The following is a 17536-nucleotide window of genomic DNA, read 5'->3' on the forward strand; positions in this document are numbered from 1 at the left end:
AAAACCTTTTAGCTATCAGCTTTTGCTTTAAAACTGAAAAAAATATAAATGGAAGGATTATCAAAATGCCTTGCATTTATGTCCTGTGGTAAACAAGGGGAGAGGGAATTTCCCGGTAGAATCTTTGTGTAGCTTCTTTTGTTCTTCAAAAATATCTGCCTTAAAGTTTTTGAGAAGGTGGTCACTCATTTTTAAGTTGATCACAGTCCACAATCTTTTAAGTTTGTTAAAATAGGGCTCTCGGGTCAAGAGGAGAAATAGTAATGAGTTGAGAAGTAAACTTTTCCAGTCGGTTACTAATATTTATAAGAAAGTTCCCTAAGTCTTAAATGATAAAGAACCTTTTCCTATTTAATAACAATCCTTTTAATTCCTTCCTGAATTTTTAAACTAGTAGTTTTGGAAAGGTATGTATTTGAGGTGGGGGAAAATCCTTCTGGTGGAAAAGTTGCAAAAACACGTCTGTATCCTTGGAAAACGGGGCGAGTTTTTGGAAACTGTGTTCCCGGGGCCGCTAGGGATTTGCGTCAAACTCGAGGATTTCACAGTAAATGACTCCCCTTTCCAGGGACAACTTCCGTAGACCTAAGGAAGGGAAGGGAAAACCGACTCTCGGCTGATTCCCCAGGACGCTCGAGGCAAGGGTTCGAGAAAACCTCTCTGGCGACGACAGAGCGCGCCAGCATGTGCTTGTTTTGAGTTTGCTTCCCTGATCTTAAAGTGCGCCATAAATTTCTCCTTACATTATACTCTCCGGGATGGTGTTGCCAAAACCTTCCAAAACCCGTCGGATCCGCCAGCCCTGGGCCAGACCGCCGCGCAGGAAACCCAAAGAGGCTGTAAGCGCCGCCAGTGCGGCGATAGCGGAGCTGGCGCTCCTGGCTGAACCGGGCGCGCCAAGCCCGCTGCATCCCCAGCTCCGGCTCAGCCTTCCCGGCTCCCTGCCGCCGGCAAGCGCCGCTTAAAGGCGAACTTGTCTGCCTGTGTGTCTCCCCGAATTCAGAAGCCTAGGCGCGCTTCAGCCCGCCGCCTGGCTAGCTAACTTTCTCTACTACGCCTGGAACCTTCCCAGTCCCTGAGTGGGCTTCACCCCAGGTCCCTTTGGCACTTCTGCCTTTCTCAGGGAGAAGGAGAAAACAGCCTAAAGAGGGAGATATGAAGCAGTAGTAATACTATTAATAGTAATAACAATAATAATTATTGGTAGTATTATTACTATTATCCTCATCATCACTGCCCTTGTCTGCATCATTGTTATCGTGGTCAGCGGCTCTAAGCTGCTTCCCCCAGGAGCTGGTGAGAGTGAAGAGGTCCCGGCTTCGGCGGATGCTATCTCCTGCAATCGGCTCGCCAGAGCCCATTTTGTCCTAGCGAATGTATCACAGTGGTTTATATTTACATTTTTAAATGTAAAACCAATTTCTCAGCCTCCGACACAATAAATATAAGCCCCGCCAGAAAAGCCAAGACGAAGCATTCCGTGCTTACGGGGATAGAGAAAGAGGACACTTGGGGAATGTTTGAAGATTAGTGCTTAATTATTTAAAGAGAAGACATACATTTTTTCTTGGATGCTTATGAATTACTGTTCGCTAACAAAGCATTTCTAAAGATGTGCGCGTTGTGCAGTCAGTGGTCTTGGCAGCGCCGTTGCCGCCACCTGTGTGGCATCATAAAGCAGCATTCAACAGACGCTTCAAGAAAACTGCAATGAGTTTTTGCTTTGTGAAACAGAACTTGGGTGTGGACCGCATGTTCACCGCCAAATTAAATTTCAGAACCCTGAAAAGTGTTTGAACTCAGTGGGGATGGACGGAATCCCGAGGATTCCCAGATGCCCCTATTGGAACAGACGAAAAAGTTCCTTTTACAAATCGGGAAACCGAGGCACAGAGAGAAGTAACCCAGAATTAGAAAGGGACCAGATCCTTATCATTGTTCATACCGCCTCCCCCATCCCTAACTTTTGGGGCTACTGAGGCAAACAGTCCCAGGCTTCGCTGGCCGCTTCCTTCCCTTCCGCACTTTGGGATTCAATACTCCAAGCCGCTGCACGGCCTCCCTGTAGCCTCTTCGGTATAATCGCCACTCTGCCGTCTGGTCCCAAGTAGCTGAACCAGAGTCTTGATATCTTCCTTCGGTCCAACTACCTCGCGCCAGCAAGGAGCCAGTCCCCACTTCTACCCACTGTGGTCGCTAGTAAAGTGCTGCGGAACCTCGACCAAGACCTGAGGCCTCCCACTCCCATTCTCTTTTAGAAGAAATCTCCTCTGCCCCCCTTCTCGGCGGGAGCATCTACACTACTAAGCTTGATCTTGGTGCCTCCCAGGTGTCTTGGCCAAGGCGGCCCCGACAGCTTTTCTCTGCGCTGCAACCAGGACACCTCAGGCACCTGCCGGGCGCCCTGGAGCCCACGGAGAAGAGCTCTGCCGGTTGCAGCTCAGCATGCTGTTAGTTGCCAAAAGGGAGATTTTGTGGTTCACCCCTTGCCCTGATGCCTTGACCATGCCATGGCAGCCCTAGCAGCAGCTGGGCAACCTATTGACTTTGAGCCCAATGCTTTGTGCCAGACAAATAGGTGCAGCCTTGTCTCAGAAACCCGAAGGAGCTGCTTTCAGGGTGTCATTCTAAGCACCTAGCAAGAGGCCTGTAGGGTCAAGAAGGAAACTGAATTGTGCCCTCTTGGGACACGAAGGCCAAAGGCTTTGCTTTCTCCCTTCTCTGTATTTGGGGCTGGGGACAAGGGTGGGGAAGTGGGCCTTATAACAGGGCCATGGCCTTTGAACACTAAATATATTGGACCCTGTGAATGCCTCAGTTGCTCCTCCTGAGGGAAGGGACAGCAGTCAGAGCCGAGACCGTCGGAGAGAGATTCAAAGCTCAGTGGAACTTCCAAGACTTGATAAGTGTTGAACTGAAATGTTCAGGTAGGGGTGTGGGGGGGAGGGGAGGAGGGGTGTTCTTTGAACCTTTAAGGGTGCATTCTTGAGACCCTCCCCCCATGACTGACCCCAGTTCCGTCCAGTCTCCAGGCCTCATGAATCAAGTTAATCACCATGGCCACCACCACCATGGGGTCTCGCGCCCCCTGCCAGCGGGTTACAGATGCACTAAGAGACTGGTCCAACTAGGCCGAGGGCAGTTTAACGCAGAGAGCTGATTGGCCGCTCTTGGCTCCGCCCCTCATCCCGCGTTTGGCCCAAGAGCGCTGTGCAGCCTCACCAGCGCGGGGTAGGAGCTCTGGTGCTCGCCGAGGACGCTCCCTTCCTCGGGTGCACCGATCTTTCCGATCCTGCCTGTGGAGCAGCTTGATTGCCAGCCTTGGCTGCTCCATCGGCCTGCCTGTCTCTTACCTGCGATTGCATATGAACTTTTCTTCCCTCTTCTTGAACACCTTGTCGTCGGAGTCGTCGAGATCGTCGTGGCGCTCGCGTGATGGCCTTCGTCCGTTTAGCGTAGTGTAGTTAGTTAGGGGCCATCGAAGAAGAAAGAAGACGCGAATAGTGCAGAGATGCTGGAGGTGGTCAGTTACTAAGCTAGAGTAAGATAGTGGAGCAAGACCGGCCAAACCTGTCCGGGAGCGCAGGGTCGCCCAGAGGAGGTCGACTCGCCGGCGCTTCCTATCGCGCCGAGCTCCCTCCGTCCCTCCCTCCACGGAGGCGCGAGATTGCGGCGCGCAGCGCAGAGCAGCGCACAGACTGCCAAGGGCTCCGCTGGGCGATTGCAGCCGAGTCCGTTTCTCGTCTAGCTGCCGCCGCGGCGACTGCTGCCTCGTCTTCCTCCCGGACGCTTGTGGTAAGTTGGAGCCCCGGGCGGCATTGCTAGCTGAGACCCTAACGGTGTGGGGGGGGATGGGATGGGGAGCGGGGACAGGTCCCGGATGGTTGCAGCTTGCAGGACCGCACTGGCCCGGGTGGGGGGAGGGGGCGGGGGAGTAGATAGGGAGGGACTCTGAATGCGCAGATCGCGGGGAAACTGGGGTCTCTGGGAGGAGAGAGGGTCTTAGGTTCTACGAGAGGGTCACCGGAGTCTCAAATAAGGTTGAGAAGTAGGGACTGGAGATGAAGGTGCTGGGCGGAGGCGAGGGTCTCGAGACAAGGCGCCCGGGAAGAGAGAGAGAAACTGAAGGCGGGCGTTGGGGTCTCAAGAAGTGAGAGTGGAGGGAGGGAGACTGAACGTGAGTGTCTCTGGGCAAAGATTTAGGCTGCAGAAGGTGCAACTGAATTGGGGGCGTGGGCTACGTTTATAAGAAATCCGATTTCGGGCAAGTGGGAGGGGGCACAAGGCTTTGGGACAGTGGGAACGGAGGGGGCGAAGGATCTTCTATTATATTCTCATTGAAAACCGACCCTAATTTTCGGAGGGTCTCAGTGATCACCGGTAACTCTGGGGAGATAAACACTGCGGATCCGTGTCTTGGTCTAACAGCTGTTGGCTGAATCTGAACAGCGCTGCTGATGGTCACGTAAGTTTAAGAGGAGAGTATAAGGGCATACAGCAGGCCTTTTTATTACCTAAGCCACTTGGTGACAGCTTTATATTTTGAAAAGGATTGCGGAGAAGTCGCCAGCGCTGCCTCTTATTCCGGTTCCTTTACTCAGTTTAAGCTGACAAGCAGTCTTAACAGCGTACCTCGGAATTACTAAACATGAGAACAGGTTGCCGTTCCTGACGCCACATAAAGTTCGTCATTGCAAAACGTGTCTGTGTGTCTGTTTCTTTTCTGCGCCATGCCCTTTGCCTTTTGCTTCCTGTTGAATAATATGGGATCTGAGGTGACACTTTGTATTGTGTTCAAGACCCCTTTATTTTAAGCGACAGCGCTTCTCCGCTCAAATTCAGCGGGCGACCCTCGGCACTAAGAGAATATCTAATTTGGTTGTGAATCACTGCCGGTACCGCGCGGCTTCTTCGTCAATATTTACCATCACAAGCCCCATCCAAAGAAGCCTCTGATTGCTGAGCAGCTAAGTGCATATGCCCCTCACCACATACCTTTTAGGCAGGCTAACCAAGGGAACCTCTCTCTAGGGGGAAATAGCATTGAGCTAAAATAATTGGGGTTGGGAGAGACGTTGCAGTAAGTAACCTCTAAGCTCCCCAGTGTGCAGACGTTTGTGACCTTACACACCATGGTGCAAAAAGACATCTGGGTTTCAGAGTTTAAATTTTGATTAAGAAGTTTACCTACACATCAGCCATTCTGACGATCAAAATATGGACACGGTAGAAACAAGGCGTTACTGTAGTTGACTATGTATGTGTGGACACAATGAAAAATGCCAACTGACATGCCCCACAGAAAAAGTGATTTCTACCATGATCATTGCATTTCTTTTGCAGTATTTAAGTCACACTGAATATCATCCTTTCAGAAGAGTATAATTCCTTCGCACCATGATACCTTGATCTTTGGGAGTCATCTACCCCCCCCCCATGAGTAGGGGGAATAAAATCATTTTTTCTATATTTTGAGGGAGGTGGGTTATAGAATGCTTAATTATATTTTTAATTCCTTAAATGTGTTCTTCTGATCCTCCTGAGGAGGAAATAAAATATTTATACTTTTCATCCACACAATTTCTTTCCTAATAGCTCTTGTTATCTACAGCAACAAGCCCAACGCAAGCCCTGAAATTTGGAAGGTGGATAAGGCTTGTGATTGTAATGCCAAGGTAGGAGTTGGAGTGCTTAAGCCAACACTGACAGTGTTTTTCTATCTGCATAACCTAGAGAGGGTTTTTAACCCTTCCTATGCTTTTTTGAGGGATATGTATCTAAAGCTGTCATGGATGATGGTGATGACTTTTTCAGATAATAACATGACAGTCTTTGGTGCAGTATGAATTCATAGGAAGAAAGGTGAGAAATGACATTTTTGTGAACCTACTGAATGCCAGGTGTGGAGCCAGGAGCATTACGTATATATATTATTTCACATGGTCTTCATAGCGAGCCTATGAAGAGGAAGATATCATTTCCATTCTATTGATACCGTTGGATTTTTTTCCTTCCATTTCTCAATATATTCTTGCAGATTAATTTAAGGCAGTGGAATAAGAAATATTTCTTTGTGCTTTCAAGGCTACCTGGAAAGAGCATGTTTATTTCTTTAGCAATAAGAGTAAAATCTAAAAAGCCTAAGATCTCTGATAGAATGTTGGATAATCCATCAAGGGTTTAAGCAACATGGCCATCTCACCCACAGCGGCTTACAGATAGTATATTACTCCTCTGGAAAATAAATTCTAAAATCATGTTAGATTTGCAGGATTACCGCTACCATTTGGAATTTAATTATTTAGGAACATTTCTGCATTTAGCTGGTAAATACCTAAATCTAAATAATAATCTGAAGCCTGCAGCAAAGCTCAATTATTTTACTGCTCCATTTATTTCCTTCAAGTAAAAGTTATTTCTCTCCAACTAAGGGAAACACAAAAATTAAAACGACATTTGAGAGATGTTATCAGTAACCAACATTAAGTATCCTCAGCTACTCTTATTGAAATGTTCAAGGCCCACGATTGAAGAAGGTGGCTGCTTGCCGAGCCCACTAGCAGATAAGCCCCAAGTTATAATGGTTCCTGAAGCTCCAGCCTATTTGGCCAGTATCCTTGAAGAACCTCTTACCACCTTACTTTTATTGCAGTGAAATACCTCACAAAATGAGAATGTATGGCCCTTGTATTGAGATTATTTTAGTAGAGCTTTGCATAAAGCTAAGTGTTGTCTAATAGAAAAAATAGTAAATTGTGTCCCACTAACAGCTTGGATAGCCATGAGCAAACTAGGAAAACCTGACCATAACTTTGGGTTGATAACATATTATATTATTGTAATATAATAATATATATTAATATGTTACATATTAATTAATAATATATTAACCCCATCTGATTGTTGTAAAACACATGGATATTAAGCGTTTTAAAAATTTTTAATTATTTCACAAAATTATATTTATTATTATTTGTCGCCGTTTCAAGATACCTATGTTATGATATCTATGACTTCTGTACTATCGAATCTCAGGGAGAAATCGCCGATCACCAGCTTAATGTGTCCCATCAATAGATCGCTCCATCACCACCTTTCTTCAAAACATTTTAAAGCTTCCTTAAAATTGCTGCAGAACAGCCTAGCAATCTCTGTTTTAGGTGAATAACATTGAAACCAACCAAGAGATTAAGCTGCACCATCATTTAGCCAGTCACTAGCAGATTCAATAGTAATGCTCACATGCAACAACACTTTGGCGGTCACTTCTGACATTTTAAGGCACAAATGGTATAGCGAAAGCAGGATTTCAAGTAAGATGCACTTGAGCTAGAATCTTAATTATATTTTTGTCTCCCTGTACCCAACATCTCTACTTCATCCTACCTATTCCTTCCTCCTTTCAGCTACGGTTAAGACTGTGTCATAAGCGGTTTTCTAAGATATTTGCTTATTACAACGTTGTACTTGTAGCTGGCATTTAATAAAGTCAATCTTGTTAATTAGGGTTAACCTTATTCATAGATGACCACTCCTATGGTCTAATTTAAGAAGCACTAGAAAGACCTTTTGAGCCCCAACTAATAGCCTTCATGGTTTTCCACAGCATTTGAAATTCTACGTTCAGGAATTTCCTTCTTTAATATTACTCATTATTTCCTTTAAATCCAAATATCCACCTAGAGAGGTAAAATATTTTTATCACTAGCTATTAATAAGTAAACATAAATTTATTGACAGCTTTCAGAAAGCCTTTAGAACTGCGCTGTCCAATACAATAGCCACCAGCCGCATGTGGCTATTTAAATTTTTTAATTAATTGAAGTTGAATAAAATTGTAAATTCAGTCCCTCAGTCTCACAGACCACATTTCAGCTACTCAACAGCCACATGTGTCTAGTAACTACCCATCGGACAGTGCAGATATAGACCATATCCATCATTGCAGAAAGTTCTTTTAGACAACAATGTACTAGAAAGTAGAGACCATCAGTTTTTTCACTGAACACTTCCTCCACCTCCTTACCTTAACCAAAACCTGGATTTCTCCTACTTGGATTACTCCTACAGAAGCTTTCCTACTTCCTGACAGATCTCTCAAATGGAGATGAATGAATTCTTATCCTCTACCTCTCCCCACTTCATGAATCTTATTACCCCCTCATATATAAGGGCTTCAAGTTATGGTTGAAACTCTCCTTGTTCCATTTTGTTTAACTTCCAACATACTAGAACACGTCTTTTCCACTTTTATTTAAACGATCCTTTATTGAAGCTTATGCCACTCAAATATTTTCGTCTTGTTTCTGCTGTCTACACCTTCATTGAAATTTTTGGCACCAGTCTCTTTCTTACTGTTCATTTTTAATCTTGCCATCCTCTGGGGACTTCAGTACTTATGAAGATTACCTAATAACTATCTAGCCTCATAATTCCTTGGCCTCTACTTTTCCATTGTCCTCAGTTTCAGGCCCATGGACACACCTAAAATGCACCACTTTCTAACATTTTAAGTTCAGAAATACTACCCTCAGATTATGACATTCAGTACCTCCCCCCTCCCACCTCTGCCTCCCTTGTATCTGCTCTTCTATCTCATCAAGACTTCCTGGGCCCTTCCAAAAGCTCTTTGTTATAATGCTTTCTCTTGACTTCACATCATTTTCTTTCTAGTCTGACTGTCATTCCAGTCATTTCAGTGTTTCTCATCATCACCAAATATACACTTTTTGTTGCCCTTCCACTGCCCCTACCTTTTACCTCCACTGTTTTGAGTTAATCTATCCTATTTTCTACTCTGATTGTTGAGCATTATTAAAAAAACTAACGAAACTACACATTTATAATCTCCAATCTTAGCTAGGCCCTCAATACTGCTCAGCAATCCTTTTGCATGCCAATTTTACATGTTAACTCCCTTTCCTATTTTCCTAGACATATGTTCCACACTTTTGCTACTCTTCTCAGCTTCTCTATTCCGCTCCCACATCCCTTAATTTCAGCAATCTGACACTGCACAGAGAAAACAGAAGATAAGGAAGTGCATAAGGAAAATATCATCTTTATTAGCTTATCTCCCCTCTACCTCTAGACATTTATTTATTATTCCTATCCTTATTTCTTTTGCTTTTCTTCAGAAAAATAAATACCTTTATTCTTCTCCATCTGTGCACGGGATCCTATTTTCTTCCATATCCTGAAGATCTCATCTATGATATATTCTTCTCTTTCTGCAGTATCTTACATGGTTCCTTTTGGTTGTTTGCCCTCCACATAAAAACTTCTTTAATCTTCCTTTTATTGAAAAATCTGTCCTTTGTGATAGGCTACTGTTAATACATTTCAAGTGAGTTATTAAAATAACCACACTTTCCTTCTCACCCACTTTCCATTAAATGTTCTCATGAGACTATTCCCCATCCCATGCCCAATCACACTCCTCCATCAGAGTTTCTTTTGGCACATAGAAAAAAGTGTGTATATAGATGGTCAGCAATGGCCATTTCATCTGTGCTAAATTCTTAAACATGTTTCTCATTATTCAAGTTTAGGTGATTATAATAAAAAGGGATCCTCTGGTGGACAATAAAAGGAGTATGTTTCTGATAAAAAAGAGTGAGTAATAGAGGAAGCAGACCATAGAGAGTTAGTTCAAGGCAACTTGGGGCAGCCTAAACTACTGTACAAGGTGGTTAGCCGAGCATGGGAAAAACAAAGGTGAGTGGTGAGTGTGGCCTTCCAAAGAAGATGAAGCAGCTTGATTGGAAGTGAGGAAGGGATGGTGAGCATTTAGAGCTGAATCAGTATTGTAATGCAGGATGTGGGGTAGACTCAATATGAAAATTTAAAAAATGAAAATTAAACATTAGTGAAACCAAAGACAATGTCAACTAGGGTCTAGAAAAGAATAGCAATGAACAAACTGACATGGGTTCTCTTTAGCTTTTCATTTTGGTAAAAAATGACTGTTGTCTTTAAAGTGATTAGTAAATGCCCAAGAGTAAATGTCCCATGTTCAAACCTTTTTATAAGTGTATTTTAAACTCACATATCTCTCATTTTATCTCGTAATCAAGACGTACTCACCGGTTTCAGGTACAGGTTCCTACAATCGAAGTAGGAAGACTTGCCCCAGTTAGCAAGTAATTCTTCTTCATAAAAGAGGTATAAAAGATGATAATAAGAGCTGTTATATATTGAAAATTACTATGCACTACAGATATCTAAGAGATTTACATGTATTTACTCATATAAAACTCACAATTAGCATAAGAAGGTACTACTAATATCTGCAGTTTGCAGATGGGGAAACTGAGGCACCACAAAGAGGTTAAATAATCTGCTCACACTAAATGACCAAAATCAGTCTTGAAGTCAGGCACTTTTGATCCCAGGGGCCATACTGTCAAGCAGCAAACGCTACTGCCTCTGTTTAGAATTGGCTAGTTTTTCTTTCATACTGTAGCCTCTAGTCTTTGGATAGAACAGATTTGCATTTGTGAACATGAGGATATTATTACTGATAGTGTCCATTAATCATTAATATGCTGCTTGGCAAGGTAGTAAGATAGGCATGTAACATTTCATCTGGAGATTCAGCCACTAATAAAAAAGTAGAGCAAATGAGAAAGCACCATTAATGCTGAGGGACTGAGGGTCAGGAAGCCTGAGTGAAGCTCAGGGGAGTTACAGAGATCATTTGAAGACTGAAATGAAATCAGAGAAATAACACTATTATACAGAGAAGATGACTGGAAAGGGTCAGGTGACACTACAATGAATTGGACACATAGGTGTGTGTGGTTTGTCATATACATGACACTACAACAAAGGCTATTCAAATTTGGTCATTTATATAAAGTTGCCTACTTGGAATTCAAACAGGAAAATTGAAGTCCTGGAAGTCTGAGACTGGAGTGACAAAAGGGTCATTAAAAATCATTTATCATGTATCAGAAAAGTTTGAAGTGTTGTCTGATCCCGTTTGCCATATATTACCTTTTCATGCTGGGGTCAGGAGAAATAATTTGCTATCTGTGACTTGGAAAATAGATACTTTAAAAAGCGATTATCAGTTTTTTAATTTACTGATCTGAGCCCAGGTAGAAAGACTATATCAGAGTACAATAATCAAACTAAAGTTAATACAGGGTTAAAAAGAACATACTTACAAAAATTTTGCATGCTTAAAGACTTATTTTAAGTTGGTTTAGAAAAACCAAAAGCTGGGCAAGCCCCATGGCCTACTGATTAAGTTCGGAGCGCTCAGCTTCAGTGGCCTGGGTTTGGTTCCTGGGCATGGACCTAAACCACTTGTTAGAGGCCATGCTATGGCATCCATCCACATACAAAACAGAGGAAGATCAGCACAGATGTTATCTCAGGGCAAATCTTCCTCAGCAAAAAAAGAGGAAGATTGGCAACAGATGTTATCTCAGGGCAAATCTTCCTCAGCAAAAACAAACAAAAAACAACCAAACCAATTATTTCCACTTTGGTAACACAAAAACTATGATTTTTGATTCAACAGTAATTTATTACTGGAAATACTGGAGTAAGAGTGGAGAAGTCCAATACTGTGGTATGAGGTCCTCCTCCCAAACGTATCTAAATTCTACCTGATATTCAAGGTCTAGCTCAAGCATAAAGCTTTTGCTGACTAGCCCGCTTGTATGGCAAACTCTGCCCATAGTAGGGAATCAATTAATGTATCTTTACTAATTGTTGCCATATACATATGATATTTCTATATCTATCTATCTGTCTATCTTCCTAGGAATGTATGTCCCAATGGTTAAAGTAAAGATGAAAGAAGATAAAGGAAGAACTAGAGTATAATTTTTAGCACACTTGCACAATAGCATTTAAGAACTCAAGGCATCTAACAGAGTGATAAATTTCTCTGAAGCAATTTCAGGTAATCTCGCTGAACATATTTTAGTGCCATTAAGAAATTATAAATCTTCTTAAAACTAGTCTAGCTAAAGCTTAGCCACGATATACAGTTTTATTTTTCCATTTCACAATGAAATATATCATGTTACATATATCAGGCATATATACGTATATATACACAGTCATGTACAACATAACGGTGTTTCAGTCAACAACAAGCCGCATATCCAATAATGGTCCCTTAAGATCAGTACCATCTAGCCTAGATATGTAATAGGCTATACCATCTAGGATGGTGTAAGTACACTCTATAATGTTTGCACAATGACGAAATCGGCTAACGACACATTACTAAGAACATACCCTCATTGTTAAGTGACACGTGACTGTACACAAATTTGTATGTGTGTGTATATATATATATACATATATAAGTCATATATACATATATTGTGAAAGAGAGAGAGAGAGACACCTCACTCTATTGGCTACATACATGTCTGGTGAAGATAAGATCAAAGATCAGTATCAGTTCCACATTTTGACTTTAGAATTCCCTTGTTATTTAGCCTTTAATTGGTAATGTCAAAGATCTACGTTCATTTTGTGGTATGGGTTGGTGGTTCAGAGTGAAACAGAACTTTTTTCTTTCATTTTTTTTTGAGGAAGATTAGCCCTGAGCTAACATCTGCTGCCAATCCTCCTCTTTTTGCTGAGGAAGACTGGCCCTGAGCTAACATCCATGCCCATCTTCCTCTACTTTATATGTGGGACGCCTACCACAGCATGGCTCGCCAAGCAGTGCCATGTCCTCACCCAGGATCTGAACCCTCGAACCCAGGCCGCCGAAGCGGAACGTCCATACTTAACTGCTGTGCCACTGGACCAGTCCCCAAAACTTTTTCTCTTTAAAATAACAATTCCCAAATGCATTTGCAGCAAATAAATTTGTAAAAAAGAGCTTTATTGCCTCGCTTTTATAATGTGATAGGAAATCAGAGGTTACTATTAATGAATTGCTTTGAGTGATAAAATCATGATTCTGTTAGGTTTTTTTTTGATCTTCGATTAGAATAACAGCTAAAATTTATTTAATGCTTTGTGGCTTCTACGTAGATTGTTTTTGCATTTTTTTTGGTTAGCCACTGACTCCCAAAGGGCTAATATGCCAATTTCTTACATTATTAAACGTAACATCAGTCTAAATTAGATTCAGAGAGAAGTTGATGACTTTATTCTTGGTGAAAGTAAAACAAGAAGTATCTGGTATCTCTCCAACAGATTTTTTTTTAAAACCAAGAAAGCAGAAACGAGCTGTTTTCTCAATAGACTTATTTCTCTAGTCCTTTCATCATGCTTCTATATTATTTAAAAAATTGCTATACAAATGGAAAAGAATTTATGATGTATGGTAGAACTATAAGCCCAAAAACTATTCATTGATACAATGACTCTTATTTTTAAATTGCTTTTATTGTGGTAAAAAACACATAACATAAAATTTACCATCTTAATCATTTTGAAGTGTATGGTTGAGTAGTATTAAATGCATTCATGTTGTTGTGCAACCATCACCACCATCTATCCTCAAAACTCTTTTTATCTTGTGAAAGTGGAACTCTATACCCATTAAACAATAACTCGCCATTCTCCCCTCCCCCCAAGCCCTGGTAACCACCATTATACTTTCTGTCTGATACAATGACTCTTGCTCTCCAAAATCGTAAGTTAACAAGTACAGATTCATTAGTTTGAAGGCTCATTACCCTCCTCTCATTGGATAATTGTCTACCTCGACTTTTCATGCTTCTACTGCCAAACATCAAAATTTTTGTAAGTAAATTTACAAGATTTATTATCCATGTTTATCTGCCAAATTAGTCAACAATAAGGTGAAGGTAAATAAAAAACTTGTAAGAACTATGGAATTTCAGCAAGCATTTGTTGAGGACCTACTGTATGCCCAACACTTTGTTGAATGTTAAGAGAGGTGATACACATGTTATGCAATACTTCCCTAAAGAAGCTAATAATCTTATTAGACAGAAAAGGCAGTTCCATCTGATATGTACCCATATTAAAATATTTCTTAACTATTCCCTTGATAAGAGTGTTGAGAGGAGGTATTCCAGGTTTAAGCGTAATCCTTTACATAATATAAGAAGAAGAGAAGAAGAATTCTGTGACCTTCTTACCTTCCTCAAGCATTAGGAGTACGAAAGTGCTGAATAAATAATCAAGGAGAGGCAAATGTAAACAAACAAAAAAGGCAATTCCATGTAATAATACAGTTCTACAATTTATGGTCTGGACACATTGATCTCTCTCTTTCCTACCCTCCCATTCAGGCTGAATGAAGGAAGAATGGGTCAGTCACTTGCTCTGCTTTGGCCTTAGTTTCTACAACTATAAAATGAGACAGTTGTACTAGGTGATCTTTCCGTAAGGGTTTGCAAACTAACCTCTTTGTTACAAACAAGCATACAGAAACCACTGAGGTTGAATGACTTACATCCCTAATGTTACAAATCTAGAGATACAATTATTTGAATATATAAAATGGGGAAAAGAATATGGAGAAAACTCTCACAAATTTTACCACTGAAATGAAAATAGTCAAAATTTTAAAGTTAAAAACGTTGAAAATCTTAGAAGATAGTACATTAATATAAAGTGATTTGATATTTTTTTACCTTGGTTTTGTACTTTACTTTGGGTAAGTACAATTTTCAGAACAGCAGCCAAATTTGTTCGTATCCATAGTGGATATTCTAAGTCTCTTGATTCAGAGTGAAGCAATAAGATCAAATAAAAGTACATTTATTTCTGTAACATAATGCAGACTACATCTATGAGAACACTTAACATTGTTAGAAAGCTTTTAAAAATACGTTACCCCTTCTCTCACATTTCTTGACTTTCACGTGATAATTGAAATACTGCTTGTTCTTTCTGCCTTGGAGTCATTCTTGGATCACCTTTCTCCATCTACTCTCAATTAAATCCATCAATATAGCTTCTGAATTATTTTTACAAAACGCTGCTCAAATATGTCCCTGCTTTCATTCCCATTATGATTATAGAATCTTGGGGTTAGTGCTTTAAAGCTCACTTCAGACAACTCCCCAGTTCCATGTTTGAACTCTGTATATCTCCCACTCCCACCAAAATGGCACAAAATAATGCTACCCCTCTCCTCGGCAGAGTATATGTGTGGTTAATAGCTGTCAGATGCCAAAGTTGCTGTCAAATGCCAAGATAAAATAAAGAGACTACAAGATGGGTCATGAAGTAATGAGCTCCGGGTAGTGGGTGACATTGGGAAATGACTGCAGCCAGTCTCATGCTTAATTCAGAGAAAGAAGTATTGTTTTATTAAGGCATGGGGTGGAGGGAAGACGAAGGGTATTATGCAAACTAAAAAGCCAAGAAGCAGGGCCTAAAATTCAAATGTGCTGTGATTTTGTATATGCATTGTAAAAAGACTATTGGCCACTAAAATAAAATCATCTAGGTTGACACCCATGTACATAAGAATACTAGAATTTGAATTTCAAACTTGAAAGAAAGTAGACGTTATTGTTTTTATCACCACGTGGCACTTAGCACGTTGTATTGCATTTTGTTGCTGTTATTTGTCTTTTAGATCTCAGGGTCTCCTGTGTACCAGGCATGAGGTCTAAAGTTTTACATGCATCATCTCATTTTTTAATTTGAGTCTTATCTTTCCTATTGGATTATAAATTCACACAGGACAAAATTATATATTATTCATGTTTATAACTCCACCCCAACTACCCTCTGCATACATCATTATACATTGTGGGTTCTTTCAATATATATTTGCTGAATAATTAATATATAAAACCACATGAGTACTGTGGGAAAAGGCTTTTATAGTGCAAATTTTGAATTAAAGGACCTGGGTTCTAGTCTTTTATGAGCTTCTATGTTCTCACCTATTAAAAAAGTAAATCAGACTGGATGGTTACTAAGATCATCTCAAATACTGCAATCTTATATAAAAATAACAACAGTTTTCTAGTTCTGAAATTCCACTTCAAATAATAATGCTCAGGAAGTTGATTTTTATAGCCCGGATGGTAATGGTCATGACGTTTTAACTACGTAAGAAATCTTTGAACAAGCTAAAGCCAATCCTCACTTAGGGTCCTAACCTTGTCATTTTCCATTCACTCCAGTGACCTAAATTTGAAGTGATTCATTATTTAAAGATTACTGAATGAGTGAAAATGTCTCTTCTTTTTGTCTTTTATTACTTAAAGTAAATTTAAGACATCATTGGCTATAACAAATTAAGCATAACCATTTTTAGGTGGTTTAAATGAAACTGTCTGCAGCTACAAACCCTCCACCCAAGTTCATTAATATCTTACTGAATATCAGTGTTGTCAAGGCTTCGTTTCTGACTGAGCTTCACGATTAGAAATTGTCTTATTCCTTTAACATATTCTTAAATTTAATTGAATACGTAAGCTATTACTTTATAAAGGGCTTCAGAAGAAAAGGAAATTTGTGGACAGATAGTCATCTGGAGGCTTTTAATTACATTTCATGTGATCTTTTTTTCCCTGTATCAGAACTCTTCTTTTATAAGGAGTAATCAATTTACTGTATTTGTATTCAGAACTCTTGAATCTTTGAGGATGACCCCAGGTGGTAGGAAGGCGAAAAGGAAAGGTCCTTTATAGCTTGTTCATGACTTCGCTCTGTGTTCTATTTTGATTTCTAATTCCTTCCCCCATGAAAATAATATCTAGTTCCTTTATTACCACCTTTACTGAATCTAAAGATATGCCATTTGGGTTGGAATAAAATAATTTCAAAACAATTATCTAATCTTTTGTCCTTAGCCAGATTTTACCTGTGGCAGACACTCAAGCCTACTCTAGATGTAGATCAGTACTCATGGAGATTTCTATCATCATCACCACTTAAATATTTTTTGAAGCTCAATTACACCTGATATTGTAAAAACATGGCAGAGAACATAGCATTTATTCTTAGAGTCACAAAACTGTCAAGTCAGTACTTAATGAGCATTTTTTGTGTGTTGTGGTTCCTACCATGGAGGAACTTACCTTTTATTTATTTTCTTACAATATATAGACATGCATCAAAAATTGAGACACTATATAATGAAGTACTAAAGTATGTGCCATGTACAAATGAAGGGAGAGAAATAATTAAGGGAATTTTATTGGAAGAAATAGGAACTGGACTGAAGCTTGAGGATAACTAGGGTTTAAATTGACAGAGAAGAAGGAAAACCTTCCAAAAGGGCGTGGGATGTTCTTGTTTCAGTGTGAGAAAAGGTGAACTAAGAACTAATTACTTGGGGTCAGATAGTCACCTTTGATTGAAATATATTTCAGATAATGGGTGGGTGCATCATCAGATGTTCTTTGGATAGCTGATAGTATGATACTGGATCTCTGGAGACAGGGCAAGCCTAGAGGTAAAAGAATTTGTAGCAGCCCATACTACTCTAATTTAGCTGAATTTCAAAACTTTCCAAGGGAGAGAAAGCTGTAGAGAGAAAAGAACAGAGATCCAAACATTAAGCACTGATTCCTCAAAGCTTTGCGGAATATCTAAGGATCATATTTGTCTCAGAATC

General features: G+C 40.5%; 1 protein-coding gene across 1 annotated transcript in view; it reads left to right on the plus strand.

Annotated features, from left to right (window-relative positions):
- Nucleotides 1-3223: 3223 nt before the first annotated feature.
- Nucleotides 3224-17536, plus strand: part of HTR2C (5-hydroxytryptamine receptor 2C) — a 304194-nt gene continuing 289881 nt past the window's right edge. Inside the window, exon 1 of the mRNA XM_070502826.1 lies at nucleotides 3224-3795. The gene's annotated coding sequence lies outside the window, so the exon portion shown is untranslated. The remainder of the gene's footprint in view (nucleotides 3796-17536) is intronic.

The sequence above is a fragment of the Equus asinus genome, chromosome X (genome assembly GCF_041296235.1).
Source record: "Equus asinus isolate D_3611 breed Donkey chromosome X, EquAss-T2T_v2, whole genome shotgun sequence".
Classification (NCBI taxonomy): domain Eukaryota; kingdom Metazoa; phylum Chordata; class Mammalia; order Perissodactyla; family Equidae; genus Equus; species Equus asinus.